A 16717-nucleotide genomic window follows, 5' to 3' on the forward strand; every position below is an offset into this window, starting at 1 on the left:
TTGGAGGGAAAAGCCCGTTTGAGTGGATCGCCTACCGATGGGTCCTTCTCAAATAGGCACAAAACCTCTTTTTTTATTGTCAACAGATTTACAGTCCAAATGACAAAAAGGCTTTTTACATAATTACTTAAACTAACTTATTGGGCTAACGAAAATTACATACAATATAAATAAATAAATAAATAAATAAATAAATAAGCTACAATTGTAAACCTAAACTAGAGGGTTAAGGGGTGGGGGATTTTCTTCTCGGAGAAACGTCAAGAATTTAAGTTTTTGAACAGGACGAGACAAATTAAAATCGAAGGACGAGTAGCACCGATTGAAGACTCTGCACATGCTGGAGAATGGTTCATTGAAGGCGTAATTGGTGCGAGCAAAGGGTAGGGTCAGAAAAGCAAACGAGCGAAGTGTTCGCCGGCGAATGTTGATGTTGAGTTGTCCGACCAAGTAAGGACAATCAATGTTGGATCTCAACATATCAGAAACAAACACGGTTTTCGCTAAATCTCTCCTGACAGACAAAAAATCAAGATGAAGGTAATCACATCGACTGGCATAATCCAAAGATTGATTGGGAGAGTACCGCAATGCGAATCGAGTGAATTTGCGTTGGACAGCTTCAATTCGATTTATCTCGTTTGCATAAAATGGCGCCCAGACGATAGAACCGTATTCCAAGGTGGATCTGACTAGTGAACAATATAAAGTTTTTATACAATGAATATCTCGGAAGTACTTAGTCATTCTGAAGATCATACCGAGCAGTTTGGATGCCTTAGAAGTCATGTAAGCCACATGATCCTTAAATGAAAGTTCTGCGTCAAGCATGACACCCAAATCTTTGACACAACGATCACGTTTTAACGAGTTTTCAAATAGTGTGTAGTCGAAGCAGACCGGCGACCTCTTCCGTGAAAACGTGATAACTGAACATTTAGTGGGGTTTAACACCATTTGGTTCAGCTGACACCAATCGGAGAAAACATTGATTTGCTGTTGAAGGAAGCGACAGTCTGAGGGTTTCTTGATGATAGTGAACAGTTTGAAATCGTCAGCATAAGAAAGTTTCGAGCACCGAAGTTGATAGTTGACATCGTTGATATAGAGCAGGAATATAAATGGACCTAAGTGGCTGCCCTGAGGTACCCCGGATGTCACAAGGAATGGTGATGAAAGGCAATCCGCGATTTTTACCTGCATCGATCTTCCGGTTAGGTAGGAGTAAACCCAGTCAAGAAAAGTCCCGTGTAAGCCAATACGACGAAGTTTTGCGATTGCGATTCGATGATCGATCTTGTCGAAAGCTGCAGAGAGGTCGGTGTAGACTGCATCGACCTGGTACCCACTTTGGATTGCTCGTTGTATTGTGGAAACATAAGACACAAGGTTTGTGTTAGTTGACCGTTTGGGGAGAAATCCGTGCTGGTCGTACGCAATGCCCGAAGAATAGTTATGCAGAAAAAAGTTAAGCACGATAACCTCGAAAAGTTTAGACATGGCACAGAGGGCTGCAATTCCGCGGTAGTTGCAAATGTCTCGTTTACAGCCTTTTTTGAATACCGGAAAAACAAATGACTCCTTCCATCGGTCAGGAAACACCCCGGAGCTAAGAGACATGTTATAAATTTTTGTTAGAGGAAGGCAGATGCTGTTAGAACAACTTTTCAAGACAACCGAGGGGATACAATCAGGTCCGGCGGAGTGGGAGCATTTTAGCTTGGCACTTGCAGTTCTGAAGTCTTCGTGCGAGATGACGACGTTCGAAGGGATGGGTAGCGATTCAGGAACTCGAGCCGCAGCGTTGGATATTACTTGTTCAGAAAGATTGTTATATGTGAACACGCTAGAGAATTGGGCAAGGAACGCATCACAAATTTCTCTCGTATTTGTTGCATCGACGCCGTCGCGAACCATGGAATTTGGAAGGCCGGACTCACTCCGCTGTTTTTTCACGTAGTTCCAAAACCCTTTAGGATTTTTCTTCAGGTGTTTTTGAACTCTAATCTGATGCGCGAGAAACAATTTCTTGTTAAGGTGCTTGTACCGATTGTTGATGTTGTTGACCTGGAGACGGTAGAAGCTAGAATGGCTCTTCGAGAAGCATTTCAACGCCGAACGTTTGGAAGATTTTAGTCGTTTGAGAGCAGGAGTGGACCATTCCGGAGTGACAGGAGGTTTCCGACACTTCTTGGGAACGAACTGGTCAATTGCGTACAATAGAACGTGAGAAAAAACCTCAGCAGCAGAATGGACATTCCGTGATGCAAGCAGTTCCTCCCAATTCATGTTGTTCAGGAAGTTGTTCATTCCAATGTAGTCAGCTTTTTTGAAGTTGTAGTATACAGCAGTCTTACTATCGGCGAACTTACAGGGAGCGCTATCGGAAATACTCAGGTGCAACGGAGGATGATGCCGGACATCTTTTACCAGAGGTGCAGGCGCGCGGGAAACTCGGTAATATTCCGTAACATCGTTGCTGACAAAACAAAGATCAAGCAAAGCGTTGTTTTCGTTTGTGATTTCACTAATTTGAGCAAGATTTGCCAGATGGTGGTCATCCAAAAAGCGCGCTGTCACTGTGCTAACGGTAGACCTGCTAACGTCGACGAAAAGGGAACCATCTTTGTCGGAAGTCCATTTGAGGCAGCTGAGATTAAAGTCTCCCAGGACGCAGATACTGTCATTAGCTTTCAATTTTGAGACGATCCACAAGAGGGACTGGGTATAACGCTCGACAAGCTCAGAATCGTTGACACGGTCCGGTGGAAGATAAACGACGCAAATGTGAACGGATTTTTCAGTCAAAGGGAGAATTACCCAGACGAGTTCGACTTCGGAAGTGTCTGGGACCTTCATTTCACGTGGTTTAAGTTCTTTGCGTACAGCAAGAAGAACACCGCCCCCACTGGATTTCGAACTAGTAGAACTTGACCTATCCTTCCGGTAAACTTCATAAGTGTCATCAAATAGCTGGCTGGATAGGGTATGGGACTGTAACCAAGTTTCGGTAAAGGCATAAAGGTCATAAGAAGCAGCGGAGCACGCGAGCTTGTATTCAGCTAAGGAACTATTCATGCCGCCAAGATTTTGGTAGTAAACAGAAAGAATGTGTCGTCTGGTATTAGATGTTACGGAAGCGGGAGCTGAGCAGGGCTTTGATTGCTATGAACGACGCCTTGAAGTGAACGAATCGACGCTAACAAAGTCGGGCCAGAATGCTGAGTTGGTAATAACATTGGTAAAAGCTACCACATCGGGTACGGTAACTTTGAACGACACGAATGTTAGTGGTCGAGAGTCTGAACGAGACTCAGAAGTCAGTCGTTGACAGTTGAAGTTATCATCGCTGCAGCCGGTACGGCTTTGGATGTAATTAGCGATTTGCTCGGCCGTTGTTGCGGGGTCAAACGGTTTAACATATAAATGCTTGCAGGTAAAAGCCGGGGCAGTTTGCTGAAGAGGAGGAGCCAAATTGTGTTGAGCTATTGGTGGTTGTAGGAAGGGCTGTACGTGGGGCTGTAGCTGCTTCCGGTTCCGGGGACGAGCAGCTTTTTGTTGTTGCACAGATTGTGGATTGTTGTTGAGTGGTTGCACTGTAGTGTTGGCAGCAAGCGAGAATGCCGTACTTCTGTTGGCTACAGGAAGATGGAACCCAGCCAATGTTGATTGTGATGTTTGGAAGGCATTGTAAGCTTGTGGTTGTCCAGACGCTGATCGGGAGCTGGATTGCCGGTTGGTAGTTGATCCGAAACGAAAAACTGGAACGGTTGGAAATCCGAATGAGGGGGCGGCAGCACCTGCGGCTTCGGCCGGACATATACCCGAACGAGCATTACCTGTACGGAAGGTTAAAGATGCGGAAGGCGCGACTAGGTTCGGCGTCGGTAATCCAGGTAGGGTGGTGACAATTGCGGCGCTGGATGAGCAGCGGGTCCCGAAAGCACCGGGTTGCGTCGAATAGTTTGCTGGAACGGTTGGGAATCCGAATGAGGGGGCGGCAGCACCTGCGGCTTCGGCCGGACATATACCCGAACGAGCATTACCTGCACGGAAGGTTAAAGATGCGGAGGGCGCGACTAGGTTCGGCGTCGGTAATCCAGGTAGGGTGGTGACAATTGCGGCGCTGGATGAGCAGCGGGTCCCGAAAGCACCGGGTTGCGTCGAATAGTTTGCTGGAACGGTTTGGAAACCGAATGAGGGGACGGCAGCACCTGCGGCTTCGGCCGGACATATACCCGAACGAGCATTACCTGCACGGAAGGTTAAAGATGTGGAGGGCGCGACTAGGTTCGGCGTCGGTAATCCAGGTAGGGTGGTGACAATTGCGGCGCTGGATGAGCAGCGGGTCCCGAAAGCACCGGGTTGCGTCGAATAATTTGCTGGAATGGTTTGGAAACCGAATGAGGGGGCGGCAGCACCTGCGGCTTCGGCCGGACATATACCCGAACGAGCATTACCTGCACGGAAGGTTAAAGATGTGGAAGGCGCGACTAGGTTCGGCGTCGGTAATCCAGGTAGGGTGGTGACAGTTGCGGCGCTGGATGAGCAGCGGGTCCCGAAAGCACCGAGTTGCGTCGAATAGTTTGCTGGAACATTTTGGAAACCGAATGAGGGGGCGGCAGCACCTGCGGCTTCGGCTGGACATATACCCGAACGAGCATTACCTGCACGGAAGGTTAAAGATGTGGAAGGCGCGACTAGGTTCGGCGTCGGTAATCCAGGTAGGGTGGTGACAGGTGCGGCGCTGGATGAGCAGCGGGTCCCGAAAGCACCGGGTTGCGTCGAATAGTTTGCTGGAACGTTTTGGAAACCGAATGAGGGGGCGGCAGCACCTGCGGCTTCGGCCGGACATATACCCGAACGAGCATTACCTGCACGGAAGGTTAAAGATGTGGAAGGCGCGACTAGGTTCGGCGTCGGTAATCCAGGTAGGGTGGTGACAGGTGCGGCGCTGGATGAACAGCGGATCCCGAAAGCACCGGGTTGCGTCGAGTAGTTTGCTGATCGGAAGGTTGAAGATGCGGAATGCCTGGCTCGTTTAGACGTTGGTTGTCCGAAGGAGTTTGGTGTCTCACCAGACAAATGGCTAGCGTCGGCCTCGAGAGATGAAGGTGTGTTCGAGGCTGTGGGAGGTGCGGAATTTCCTTGAGGCAGTGCGGTATCTTGTCCAGCTTCGGCTGGACATATACAATTTGTGCAATTACCTGTGACAAAATGTTGAGCTGCAGGCAAAGGTGCGCAGGATGAGATTCCACCATCAGCGGAAGCAGCGGGCAGAACAGATTCAGCTTCCAGTGGATGCTCGGCGCTGGTCTGGAGATTGCTCACAGGGCTTGTCGAAACATCCATAGCGAGCTCGATGGTAGGTGAATTCGGAGTGGTGGAGGTCGTTTGGGTCGGTGGGTCGTATGATCGACGAATCACTTTGCCGTTGTCGTCGAATTGAACGTAGTACTGGTGAAATTCGGGATAACTTATTTGTGGTGCAGTATCACGTCCTGCTTCGGCTGGACATATACTTGTTGTGTAATTACCCGTGGAAACTGAGGGTTCTTCAACCACAGGGTCGGTAGCTTGAACAGGTAGTCCAGGTTCAGGTTGAACGGGGGGAGCAGCGAGCGGAGGTACAGCGCTCTGGGCAGGCTGTTCAGGAAGCTCAGTAGGTGAGGTTACACCAGCAACTACAGAAGCGAAGGTAGGAGTGGGAAGGTCGGCAAGATCTTCAGCGGCAGGAGAAGGGCTGTTCCTTTTACGCTTCGAAGGGCATTCTTGAACAGCAACGTCGTCACCGGCAGCAACTTCGGCGTCAACATCAACGCTGCCCTCGCTGAGTTTGCGTTTCCCATTTGCGTCAGCAGCTGATTCGACGGCCTTATCGCCAACCGAACGAATAGAGAGATCCAGGGCAGCAGTGTTGTGTAAGTCACCATGGCAGGCTTCCAGAGTAGCGAACGATAGCTGGTTCAGCTTGGAGAGGTTTCCAATTATGTTGTAGCAAGTTTCGATTTTCGACTCGAGGTTGGTTTCCACACGTCTCAGGAGAATGCGGGTGGCCTCAACTGTTTCATAAATATATCCCACCTTGCGGTGAAGTCGAAACAGAGAGTTGTTCTTGCAATTTTCACAGAACCAAAACATTCCTGGGTTGTCTTTCAGCGCTGAAGAGCCGGCAGCTGTGAGTCCAATACACTTCCAGTGGAAGCTTTTGTCGCAACCGCCGTAGCACTGAATGAGTTTGTTGTTTTGCCTCACGCCAGGGTTACTGCAGACATCGGCCACGCAAAGCTGCGGACGCGTCATGTTTTGTCTGTATCGCCGAGCCCAAGGCTGGCAGCCAGATGATAGAGCAGCCAAGCGATAGGTGACGAGCAGGACAGAAGGTAACAACAGCAGAAATTTCTCCAAAATAAACTTAACTAAATTAACTTAATTGTCACTAATAGTAAAAAAAAACTTCACTTCGCCGAGACGGACTAGAACGCGATAATCACGATAATCACGTCGCGGGTGAAAATGATCGGTTTAAAACACGAAAAAGTTCTTCAAAAGTGTTAGCTAAATTGACACGATGTAAACAGACTTGCTATAAAGTCACGCTGGAAACCACCGTCAGGACGCCTTTTCCGCAACCACCATCTTCTCCACTGGATATCGGAAGAAATAACGGCAATTTTTCGCACTTTTTGAAACGAAATTGTAGGAGGAAATTGACAGCGAATTTTTTTTTTTCGATCCTCACACACGCGAGGCTTACTTCGATAATAATCACTATTTGTAACTTAATACAAAAAAATCAAAGTGTCCCATTAAAAATATTTGAAACTGACAAAAAATATCATACAAAGTTGCAACTGATTTTGAAATAATAATTGAATATGGTAAATAAACCGATTATCTTAATGTTTACTATTTCTCTAGAAAAATTGAAACTATTTATCCTTCGGCAAACTATTTTGGTATTGTTGCAAATTATCATTGAACAAATCTCAAAATTTAATTACCGAAAAAGAACCAATAAAAATGTATGACAAAAATGATAAAATTTTAATTTATCTATCAAATGTTATTCAACCGTTAAGAATTTTCTCATAATGTATATGTCCCACGCCCACGTCAAGGTGGAAGGTGATAATCATTGCAAATCAATGCACCTAAAAAAAATCTTCTTGGAAAGGTAGCTTCTTTTGAAATAACAGTGACCTTGAAAATATTTTACTGGTGGATTTTAGTTTTTTGTTTTTTAAGTTTTGCATATACTTTGATGGAGGCGCACGATCGTTCATGAAGCTTCGTTTAAGGTGAAGATTAAAAATTTATTGCGCGCCTCTTTTTAAATATATAGAAAATTTTAAAATTAAAAGTAAATTGAAAAAATCCTAGGTAACATATTTTCAAGGTCAGGTATATTTCAAAAGGACCCCTTAAGCGTCCATTCCACGAAGAAAATTTGTAAGTATACATTACGTAACTTTTCCCATACAATCTGCAGATTTACCGGAATCGGTTCCTGAGTGGCCAAAGTGTCAATTAGTTAGCGTATAAACCTTACTTGGGCTTATTCGAACTCAACGCAACAAAAAGCACCTCGATCCGACGCTCCGTATTGAACTGATTCGCGTTCGAACAAAACCATCGAAATTTTTTATGCATTGGCATCGATAATAAAATCTGGAGATATTTTTTGAATTTTGTTTCAATAACGTATAAAACTTATATCCTAGAAACTTTTTTCCCTTTTTTGATTCGAACTATCTTTCCTTGAGAAAAACATGACACTTAGAGAGTATATAAATAATTCTATTTATCATGGTTTTCAAAATAATAGTTAACTAACTTTTGAAATATTTAGAAATATGTGGAGTCGGAGTCGGAGCCAACAATTAATTGAAAGCTGGAGTCGGAGTCGGAGTCGGCTAGAGTTGTTAGGCCGGAGTTGGAGTCGGAGTCGGTTGGAGCTGAAAGCCGGAGCCGGAGTCGGAGTCGGCTTATCTCAAAAAGACGGAGTCGGAGTGGGAGTCGTTTGAAACTTGACCCGACTCCGCAGCCCTGCGTCAAAAATCCAGTTTTTGACCGATTTCGGTTCTTTTCGCCACAAATGAAAGCATAGAACGTCCCCTTTCTGAAACCGACCTTGAAAACCGGATTTGGTCAATGTGGCCACCGTGAATCGGCTACATCTAAAAAAAGACCTTTTTGAGACCAAAACTTTGATGACCTGTATCTCCGGCAAATTTCAACCAATCAGGATGCTCCGGGATGCATTCGACAGGTATTTACCTGTAATTTGACCACAAATATTAACCCTCTACAACCTAACCCCGCCTTTAGACGGGCTTCGATCTAAAAAATCGCCAAAAAACAATTGTCTAACCGATTTTTGATCTTTAAAAAGCATTGGAAAGAAGAACTATTAAAATTTTAGAAAAATTCAGTGTTGGAAATTAAGATTGTTTTATGTAACTTTGCCAATGTTTTTTAAAATGTCATTTTTTGGGGGTCATCTTTGGGTGTGTTTTTCCCTAACATTTCCTATATTTTCAGTAAAAAGAAGTATGCAGTAATTTTTGTAGTGTCCCAGACTATGCCTCTACGCATTTTTTTGCAATTTAAATGATGATGGTGCGATTCTATAGCAGAAAATGTGAATAACATGCAAAAAATTGAAAAAGTGACTGTAAAAACATGAAAAAATTAGATAGGCGAAATGTAATTATATTAGGTGGTAGAGTAGGCCAAATACTACCAAAAACAAACATAAACTAAACAAGATAAATGCAAATTAAAATACTAAAAATGAAACAAGAAAAACATAAAACAAGAGAAGTAAAGTTTTTCGTAGAGCAAAAGTTGCTCAAAATGACCTCCTAAACACGGGAAAAATAAATATTTTTGAAAAAAAAATTTGGGCAGTAGAGGGTTAATATCAGGGCCAGGTGACCTACGTGTTCCGGAAATCCGGAACATCCGAAAAGTTCATGTTTTACTGTTTTTTACGTAAATGTGATACCAGTACTCTCATGATTGTTGAAATTGATCCATAAAACTTACTTAAAACACAATAAACGATTGCCAGAACCACTTTGGAGTATTAGTGGCCACTTCAGGGTAACCTGGAACCGGTTCCCGGGTACCCGATGAACGGCCAACTTGATTTTTTTTTTGTTGAAAACCCGTCATGTTGCATATCAAACTTAATGAAATTGAAATATATGTCCTTCTTTGGTAATGCCATTGTTCGCTGATCCATACTGGCCAATCTGGAACCGGTTACCCGTGGCCCTTTGGGAACACTTCCGGAACATGAGAGAAACCCTATCATCCGACATACACTCAACTCCCGGTGGTTGGTCACTTTTTCGTTTGACACTATTTTAGTTTGTACCCCGTTGGTTGGTCAAAGTCAAACTAAAAAGTGACGAACTGTCACTTTTTACACGACGCTCACGCACACTATCAAAACAAACGTTTGGTAGTGTGTGTGAACTCCGTGTAAAAGGGGTGTCAAACTAAAAAGTGACCCCGTTCGTTTGACAACAGTTGGTGTCAAACCACCGGGGTTTGAGTGTATCAAACTTCATGAAATTGGAATATATGGTCATGCCGTTGTTTGCTGACCCATCCTGGCTAATCTGGAACCGGTTACCGGTAGCCCCTTGGGGACACTTCCGGAATATAAGAGAATCCCTATCTTCCGACATATCAAACTTTATGAAATTGAAATATATGTCAAGCTACGGTCATTCCATTGTTCGCTGATCCATCCTGGCCAATCTGGAACCGGTTACCGGTGGCCCCTTGGGGACACTCTCGAAATATGAGATAAACCCAATAATCCGACATATCAAACTTCATGGAACTTAAATATATGTCAATTTATGGTCATGCTATTGTCCGTTGACCCATTCTGGTCAATCTGGAACCGGTTACCGGTGGGAGTAGCTCTAATTACTCCAAGTTTCTCCCTTTACCTCTACTTTGCTCCCGTTTGCTCTGAAATTTTGTTTTTGACAGTTTATCTCGGTTGCTCTACATTTCTCCCGATTGCTCCCGTTTCTTCCCGGTTCCTTTGAGAAAAAGAGCAAAAATGAGAGAAGAGCGAAACAAGAAATTGACGTTTTGTTTATTTACAATTTGGATCGGGTTGTTTCGCATGGAAAACTTTTCTGATTTTAGAAAAAAAAATGCGATGTCCTTGTTCCTGTGGGTCTTTAGCGGTCCATTTCGGCCAAAAAAGTAACCAGGTGTCCGCATGGAGTATGCGCCAAGGTAAACTACCTTGTGGAATTCGCTTATCCCGGACAGACGGTAATAACAAAATTCATGCCATTTCAATAACAAATTCTGTTAAAATAACAGAAAGTGTTATGGAATCTTCCTGAAAAATCCATTTTTGCATAAGGGTTTAATAACAGGTTATGTTATCATAACAAAATTTGTTATTGGTCTGATATTGGTTGAAAGTCAAAACAACTTTGGAATAACATTTTTTGTTATGGAAGAATAACTCCAACTGTTATTGGGATGATCGGATTAGTTGTTAAAATAACAAAAAATAATAACAAAGATTTGTTCGAAGAATAACTAAAAATGTTATTAGTCTGTTATTACAATAACAATCCAATAACAAAAAAAACCATAACGACGAATAACAAATCTTGTTATAAATAACATAAAATGTAATTGGCCTAGTATTTTCAAATATCAAAAAATGTTATTCCCAAGTTATTTCCGTTTGCTCGGGTAGTAAAGAATTTTGTGACGGTTTTGTGCAAAAAATTGTCTCCCTCGGCAGGTTGGTTGACCGGCAGGATTGTCCGACCCCGAATGCGACCGCAGCCCGCGTTTTTCAGCTGTTAACCCAGGATGCGGAACTGTGCGATATTGACCGCTCGAAATTCCCAAACAAACGGCTTATCTGGGGGCACTTGTTCCTCGTCGTCAGGTCGGGAGGAAGTAACGGTGGAAATGTGTTCGTTTAATGATCGTCAGGGTCCATTTCCGGTTGGACTTCTCGACAGTTAGCAACGAGCCAACCTCCGTTGCCAACAGCAGTGCATGTCCGTTCTCATTACGCAACGCATGCACAGGATGCAGTCTGTTTGGATAGAACTTTTTTGATGACCGCGTGCCAACTAGGTCACGATGCTGATCCGTATTTATTGAAACGGCCGGGACGTAGCAGTGCCTTCTCAAAATTGTCCACCCAGTCAGTTGCTGCCAGAACCACGTCTGTGGTCGTGTTAAACCCGTCCATCTATACCAGCAGATGATTGAGCATGTTTCATGCTTGGATTGTCCACCAAAGCTCGGCATCGATTACGTCGATGAACAGGATGCATAACGCTTGCTTCCGGGCCAGCCCGACGAACATTCCAGGAACCGTGCCGAACACTAAAATAAAAGGGCACGTTGGCCTTCCCAACTGTCTTCTTCATCAATACCCGCTAACACATTTCGGAGGTCCCGTAGGCATGATTTTTTTGGGAATCTGCCAGTTGAGCATCAAGCAGCCGAACTGGTTCACGGAGGTTTCGATCGACAAGAATTTAGGGGGTTTGAACCAACTAACGAGGTTGTATTCCGCTTTGGGCGCACTTGTTGGTAACGTTTGCGCTGGAGTCTCCCGCATTCACGCCGGTTATACGGTATCTGCAGCGGACCAGCTTCAAGCCAAAGTTTGTGTCAATGTTGAAGGTCCAGGAGATAACGGCGGCCAGGTTTAACAATTCAAACAATTCGGAGAGATCGACGGGACCGATCCTGCTGAGGACCAACAAAGGAACATTGGGGTGGACAACAGGGACAATCCCGCAGAACCTGTGCCAAGGGTTTGACGTTGGAACGGGCCAGGACGGCCCACCGCAGGGCTGATGGTCAGCAGCCGATGCCGGACAATTTATTGTACAAAGTCCAACACACTACTCTCGTTTTTGCTGCCGGGTGGAACCGTAGGCATGGTTTTCTTGGAAATCTTGGCACCCACGCGGGTTAATTTACTGCTGCAGGTTCTTCCGGGACGTCTCTGGGGGTAAAAAAGTCCAGTTTTATCAACCTTTATACAAACGAACCGCATTTTGAGCCAAACATTTTTTGTCGTCGTGCCAGATTGAAAAAATAACACTCGGAGAGAAACGTCATCGATGTCAAAAGTGACATTTCTAACGAGAATGGCATGATTTCTCTTATTTCTCCCAATTTCTCTCGATTCCTCCCGTTTGCTCCCGGAGTAACTCTAGTTTGTCCTGTTTTTTTTACTGTCCTGCCCCGTGGAGAAACCTTATCATCCAACATATAAAACTTCATGAAATTGAAAGATATGTCAATCTACGGTCAAGCCGTTGTTTGCTGACCCATCCTGGCTAATCTGGAACCGAATACCGGTAGCCCTTTAGGGACACTTCCGGAATATGAGATAAACCCTATTGTTCGGGTGATTATTAAAGAACCAAATTTTTGTCCAGCAGTCGTATCGTGACAGCTTCAAAACTAGAAGTAAGTATTCTTATTTTAGGTTTTTGTTTACAGGTTAATTGTTCTAACTTACTTAATCGGTCTTCCTTCCCTTCACAACTTCCCCTTCCTCTTCCTGACCTTCGTTCCTTCGTTTCTTTATTAACGTTTGTATTCTTATAATGTAGGTAAAAACTCACGCTTGATCGTTTTAATACAAGGCTGTACCAAGTGACGGGCGAATGGTAGCGCAAATTCAGATGCAAAACTGCAGGTAAGTGGTTCTAATTTTAGATAAACAATTTTACTTTTTTCTCCCTTTTATTTACAGGTTCTGCAGCAGAAACACTGTTTTACTCCACGGCACGGTCCTTCTCGGATTCTCAGGTGAACTCTATGGTAAGTATTTCGTATAAGTTTTTCATCTCACAACTGCTAATTTTTCTTATTTTCTACTTACAGGTGATCGCGGCTAGTGATTTTCAATAAATTCAACTACGTAAAACTTTCTCTAATTTACTCGAATAAATCCTAAACTCGGAGAAACGTTTTCTTCACAAATAAAATTCACAATGGTGACTTGCCCAGCGTGATTTGTTGTGGCTGGGTGTCACACACGCACATTGTTTTTGCTTGCTTCTCCTTCGCGCGTGTGTTGATAGCCAAGACGGTGTCGGACGATGGCACTTGAAGTCCTCGCATGTCCACAGTCGGTAATCCATGCTCTGGCACACCCTGCACAGCTTTTGTGCCTTCTGCTCTCGCCGCTCTGTACATTCCTCGGCTACGCTGTGGTTGAACAGTGCGGCTTTTTCCTTGTTTCGGCTTCGGCCGTTCGGTCCCGACGCCGCTCTGACGTCCGGCTGTAGTCCGCCTCGCACGCATCCTCGACGATCATTGAGTGAAAGTTTGGGAAAAGATATTGACATATCTTTCAATTTCATGAAGATTGATATGTCGGATGATAGGGTTTATCTCATATTCCGGAAGAGTCCCCAAAGGGCCACCAGGAACCAGTTCCAGATAGGGTCAGCGAACAACGGCATGACCATAAATTGACATACATTTCAATTTCATGAATTTCGATTTTTCGGATGATAGGGTTTCTCTCATATTCCGGTAGTGTCCCCAAGTGTTTCTCGACCTAAAACGTGCGTTTGAAACAATATCTCGGGAAAAGCTCGTAAAAGTCCTCGCCAAGTACGGTTTGAAGGAAAAAGCACTTGAATGGTTCTCGTCGTACCTGGAAACTAGAAGTCGAAAAACGAAATTCAACTCTGTGATATCTAGTCCGCTAGAAACCAAATTTGGTGTCCCACAAGGCAGTGTACTAGGGCCGATCCTGTTCATTCTGTACATCAATGACCTGAAAAGAGTGCTCAAATACTGTGATACCGTAATCTGGGGTGAATCGGGACTACAGTCTGAATAGGGACAGCAGTTTTTAGAGCACCAAAAGCTTTTAAATTTGGAAATGGATGTACACATATTGTTGGCCAGAGTCTGTTCTAACCGAAACCAACCAGAAAAATCAAAATATTGTGCTCTAACATGGTTAAAACTGCTGTCCCAATTCGCCCCATGTGTCCCGATTGACCCCAGTTTACGGTATAAACCTTTTTGCTGACGATACTGTGATATTTATTTCTTCCGACAATGCTTTTGCTGCTATTCAAAAACTCAACTGTGATCTGTGTAATCCGTCCAACTGGCTTAAACATAAGAAACTAAAACTAAACATCTCGAAAACAAAGTGCATGATAATAGCCAACAAAGCAGTGAATGATCATTGGAATGATGTGAACATTTCTGGAGAAGTTGTAGAACGAGTCACGGAAATCAAATACCTTGGCGTTTTGATAGATGATAAACTGAGTTTTAAGCAGCATATTGACCATATAGTGAAGAAAATTGCGAAGAAGTTTGGTGTTTTGTGTAGATTGTCGAAGGAATTGTCACAGTGGAGCTTAATATTTTTGTACAAAGCGTTGATATCTCCCCACTTCGATTTTTGTCCCTCAATTTTGTATCTGGCAAATGAACAACAAATGAATAGACTGCAAAAACTACAAAACAAAGTGATGAGATTAATTCTCAAGTGCAACAGAAGGACACCTAGGCGAGTTATGCTGGATACACTGCAGTGGCTATCAGTGAGACAAAGAGTAACGTTTTTGACATTAATGTTGGTGCACAAAATTGCAAAAGGCCAAGCTCCAGAGTATTTTAATGAAAGGATATAAAGGGGACGAGACATACATTCACATAGAACTCGGTTTGCAGATGAAATAAGAGCTGCTTCGTTTTCACTTGCATCTTCACAGAACTCTTTATATTATAAGGGCATAAAATTATACAACAATTTGCCAAGTGAAGTAAAAAATGAGGACAGTTTTAATGTGTTTAAACGGCATTGTTTGTGTTTCGTTAAGAATAATGTTAATTTGTGAAGTTGTTAAATCCCTAGAGGGTTGCTGTGAAGGAGGCACGTTATGACAGTCGGCATCCGTATAACGGTACAAGTCTCTTTGGGTACACGAAAACAAACGTCTCTGGGCCTCATATGACAAATCGATCAAAAGCAACGCGACTCTGGGCGCGGTAAAACCCTTGAATGGACTCATATGTGTGTGAGATGGGGCGGGGGGAAATAATGTCAATACCCAGATGGTCCCTGTTCAATGCAATGTTAAAGAAATAAAGGTTTTTTGATGGACGCGCATGGTTTAAAACAAGAAAAAGAATACATAAATAATGAATCAAAAACACAGTTAAATTACAAAAATATCTAACAAGATAAATAAACTTCATGTAATCCCATGGGCGGGGGTTAGTGGAGGGCCATCATCATCCTCCAAGGGGCTACCGGTAACCGCTTCTAGTTTAGCCAGAATGGGCCAGCGAACAACGGAATGACCGTAGATTGACATATCCTTCAATTTCATGAAGTTTAATATGTCGGATGATAGGGTTTTTCTCATATTCCGGAAGTGTCCCCAAGGGACCACCGTAACCGGTTCCAGATTGGACAGGATGTATTACATATACGTGAAAAACAATAAAACAGGAACTTTCCGGATGTTCCGGATTTCCGGAACCATTAGGTCACCTGGCCCTGATATTAATATTTGTGGTCAAAGTACCTGTCGAATGTAACCCGGAGCATCATGATTGGTTGAAATTTTCCGGAGATATAGGTCGTCAAAGTTGAGGTCTCAAAAAGGTCTTTTTTCGGTTGTAGCTGATTCCCGGTGGCCTTAGTGGCCAAATCCGGTTTTCCAGGTCGGTTTCGGAAAGGGGACGTTCTATGCTTTCATTTGTGACTTAAAGAACCGGAATCAGTCAAAAACTAGATTTTTGCCGATTTTTTAAAGTTTGGGGTCGAAAAGGACCCCAATACCTTATGTGTGATTTTTTTTTAATATCAAGGGAAGACCGACATCAGGAATAATAGTTTGAACATGTTTGAATTTTTTTTATTCAGTCAGAAAAATATTATTTTTCTTGAAAAATCATTCATTTTGTCGTATCCGGTGCGCGGGACGTAAGGTCGCGTGAAGGCCCACGATGGGCACACGGAATTAGCTCACACGTTACTAAATTAAATGCAATTATTAGTAACAAGTATAAAACAACTGTGTATTCTTGACTTGACGGAAGTGGAATGGACGACGTATTACAATATTTGACAATACAACAATATTTGACAGACTACACAAAACAGCGATGCGCTGCTCTGCGTCACAAAGTTACAGACTGGCAGCCACTCGTGAGCCAGCGACGTGCGGAAGGTGGGAGCACTCCGCGCATTGGTTCTGTCCTCAACATCTCCCCTCTTAAAACAGCTGGTCGGCTCTTGCAAGCGCTGTCGGTGCGCCGAATAAGAGTGCCAGCTGCGAGGAATTCGTTGAAGACGACGACGCAGGGAATGGAGATGGTGTTACACCGGGTTCTTGTAAAAAAAGCGATCCTGATCGGGTGCAGGTTGCGCGCGTGTTTGGTTCAGCTGGAATCGCAGGTAGAGAAGAGGGCGGACGCGGCGTCAAATGCATCGGGCTCAATGGTGGTAGCTCGGGAACCGACGCAAGCTTCCACTCACCGAGTAGGACATTCAACTGGAGCGCTTTCGGTTTGGTTGATGGTGAAGCAGCAGGTCCGGCCTTTAAGCGACTTCGCGGTTGGTTGATGTGCGAGAGGGTAACGCGATAGAATTCCTTCTGGTGCAGTTTGGAGTCAGGCAATGCAGGTGCGCAGCGGTACGCCG

At 44.1% G+C, this 16717-nt stretch overlaps 1 long non-coding RNA gene across 1 annotated transcript in view; it reads right to left on the minus strand.

Annotated features, from left to right (window-relative positions):
- The window catches only part of LOC128092598 (uncharacterized), a 27959-nt gene extending 11964 nt beyond the window's left edge, over positions 1-15995 (minus strand). Inside the window, exon 1 of the long non-coding RNA XR_008211917.1 lies at positions 14301-15995. This is a non-coding gene — a long non-coding RNA (uncharacterized LOC128092598). The remainder of the gene's footprint in view (positions 1-14300) is intronic.
- Positions 15996-16717: the final 722 nt, after the last annotated feature.

This window comes from Culex pipiens, chromosome 1 (genome assembly GCF_016801865.2).
Source record: "Culex pipiens pallens isolate TS chromosome 1, TS_CPP_V2, whole genome shotgun sequence".
NCBI lineage: Eukaryota > Metazoa > Arthropoda > Insecta > Diptera > Culicidae > Culex > Culex pipiens.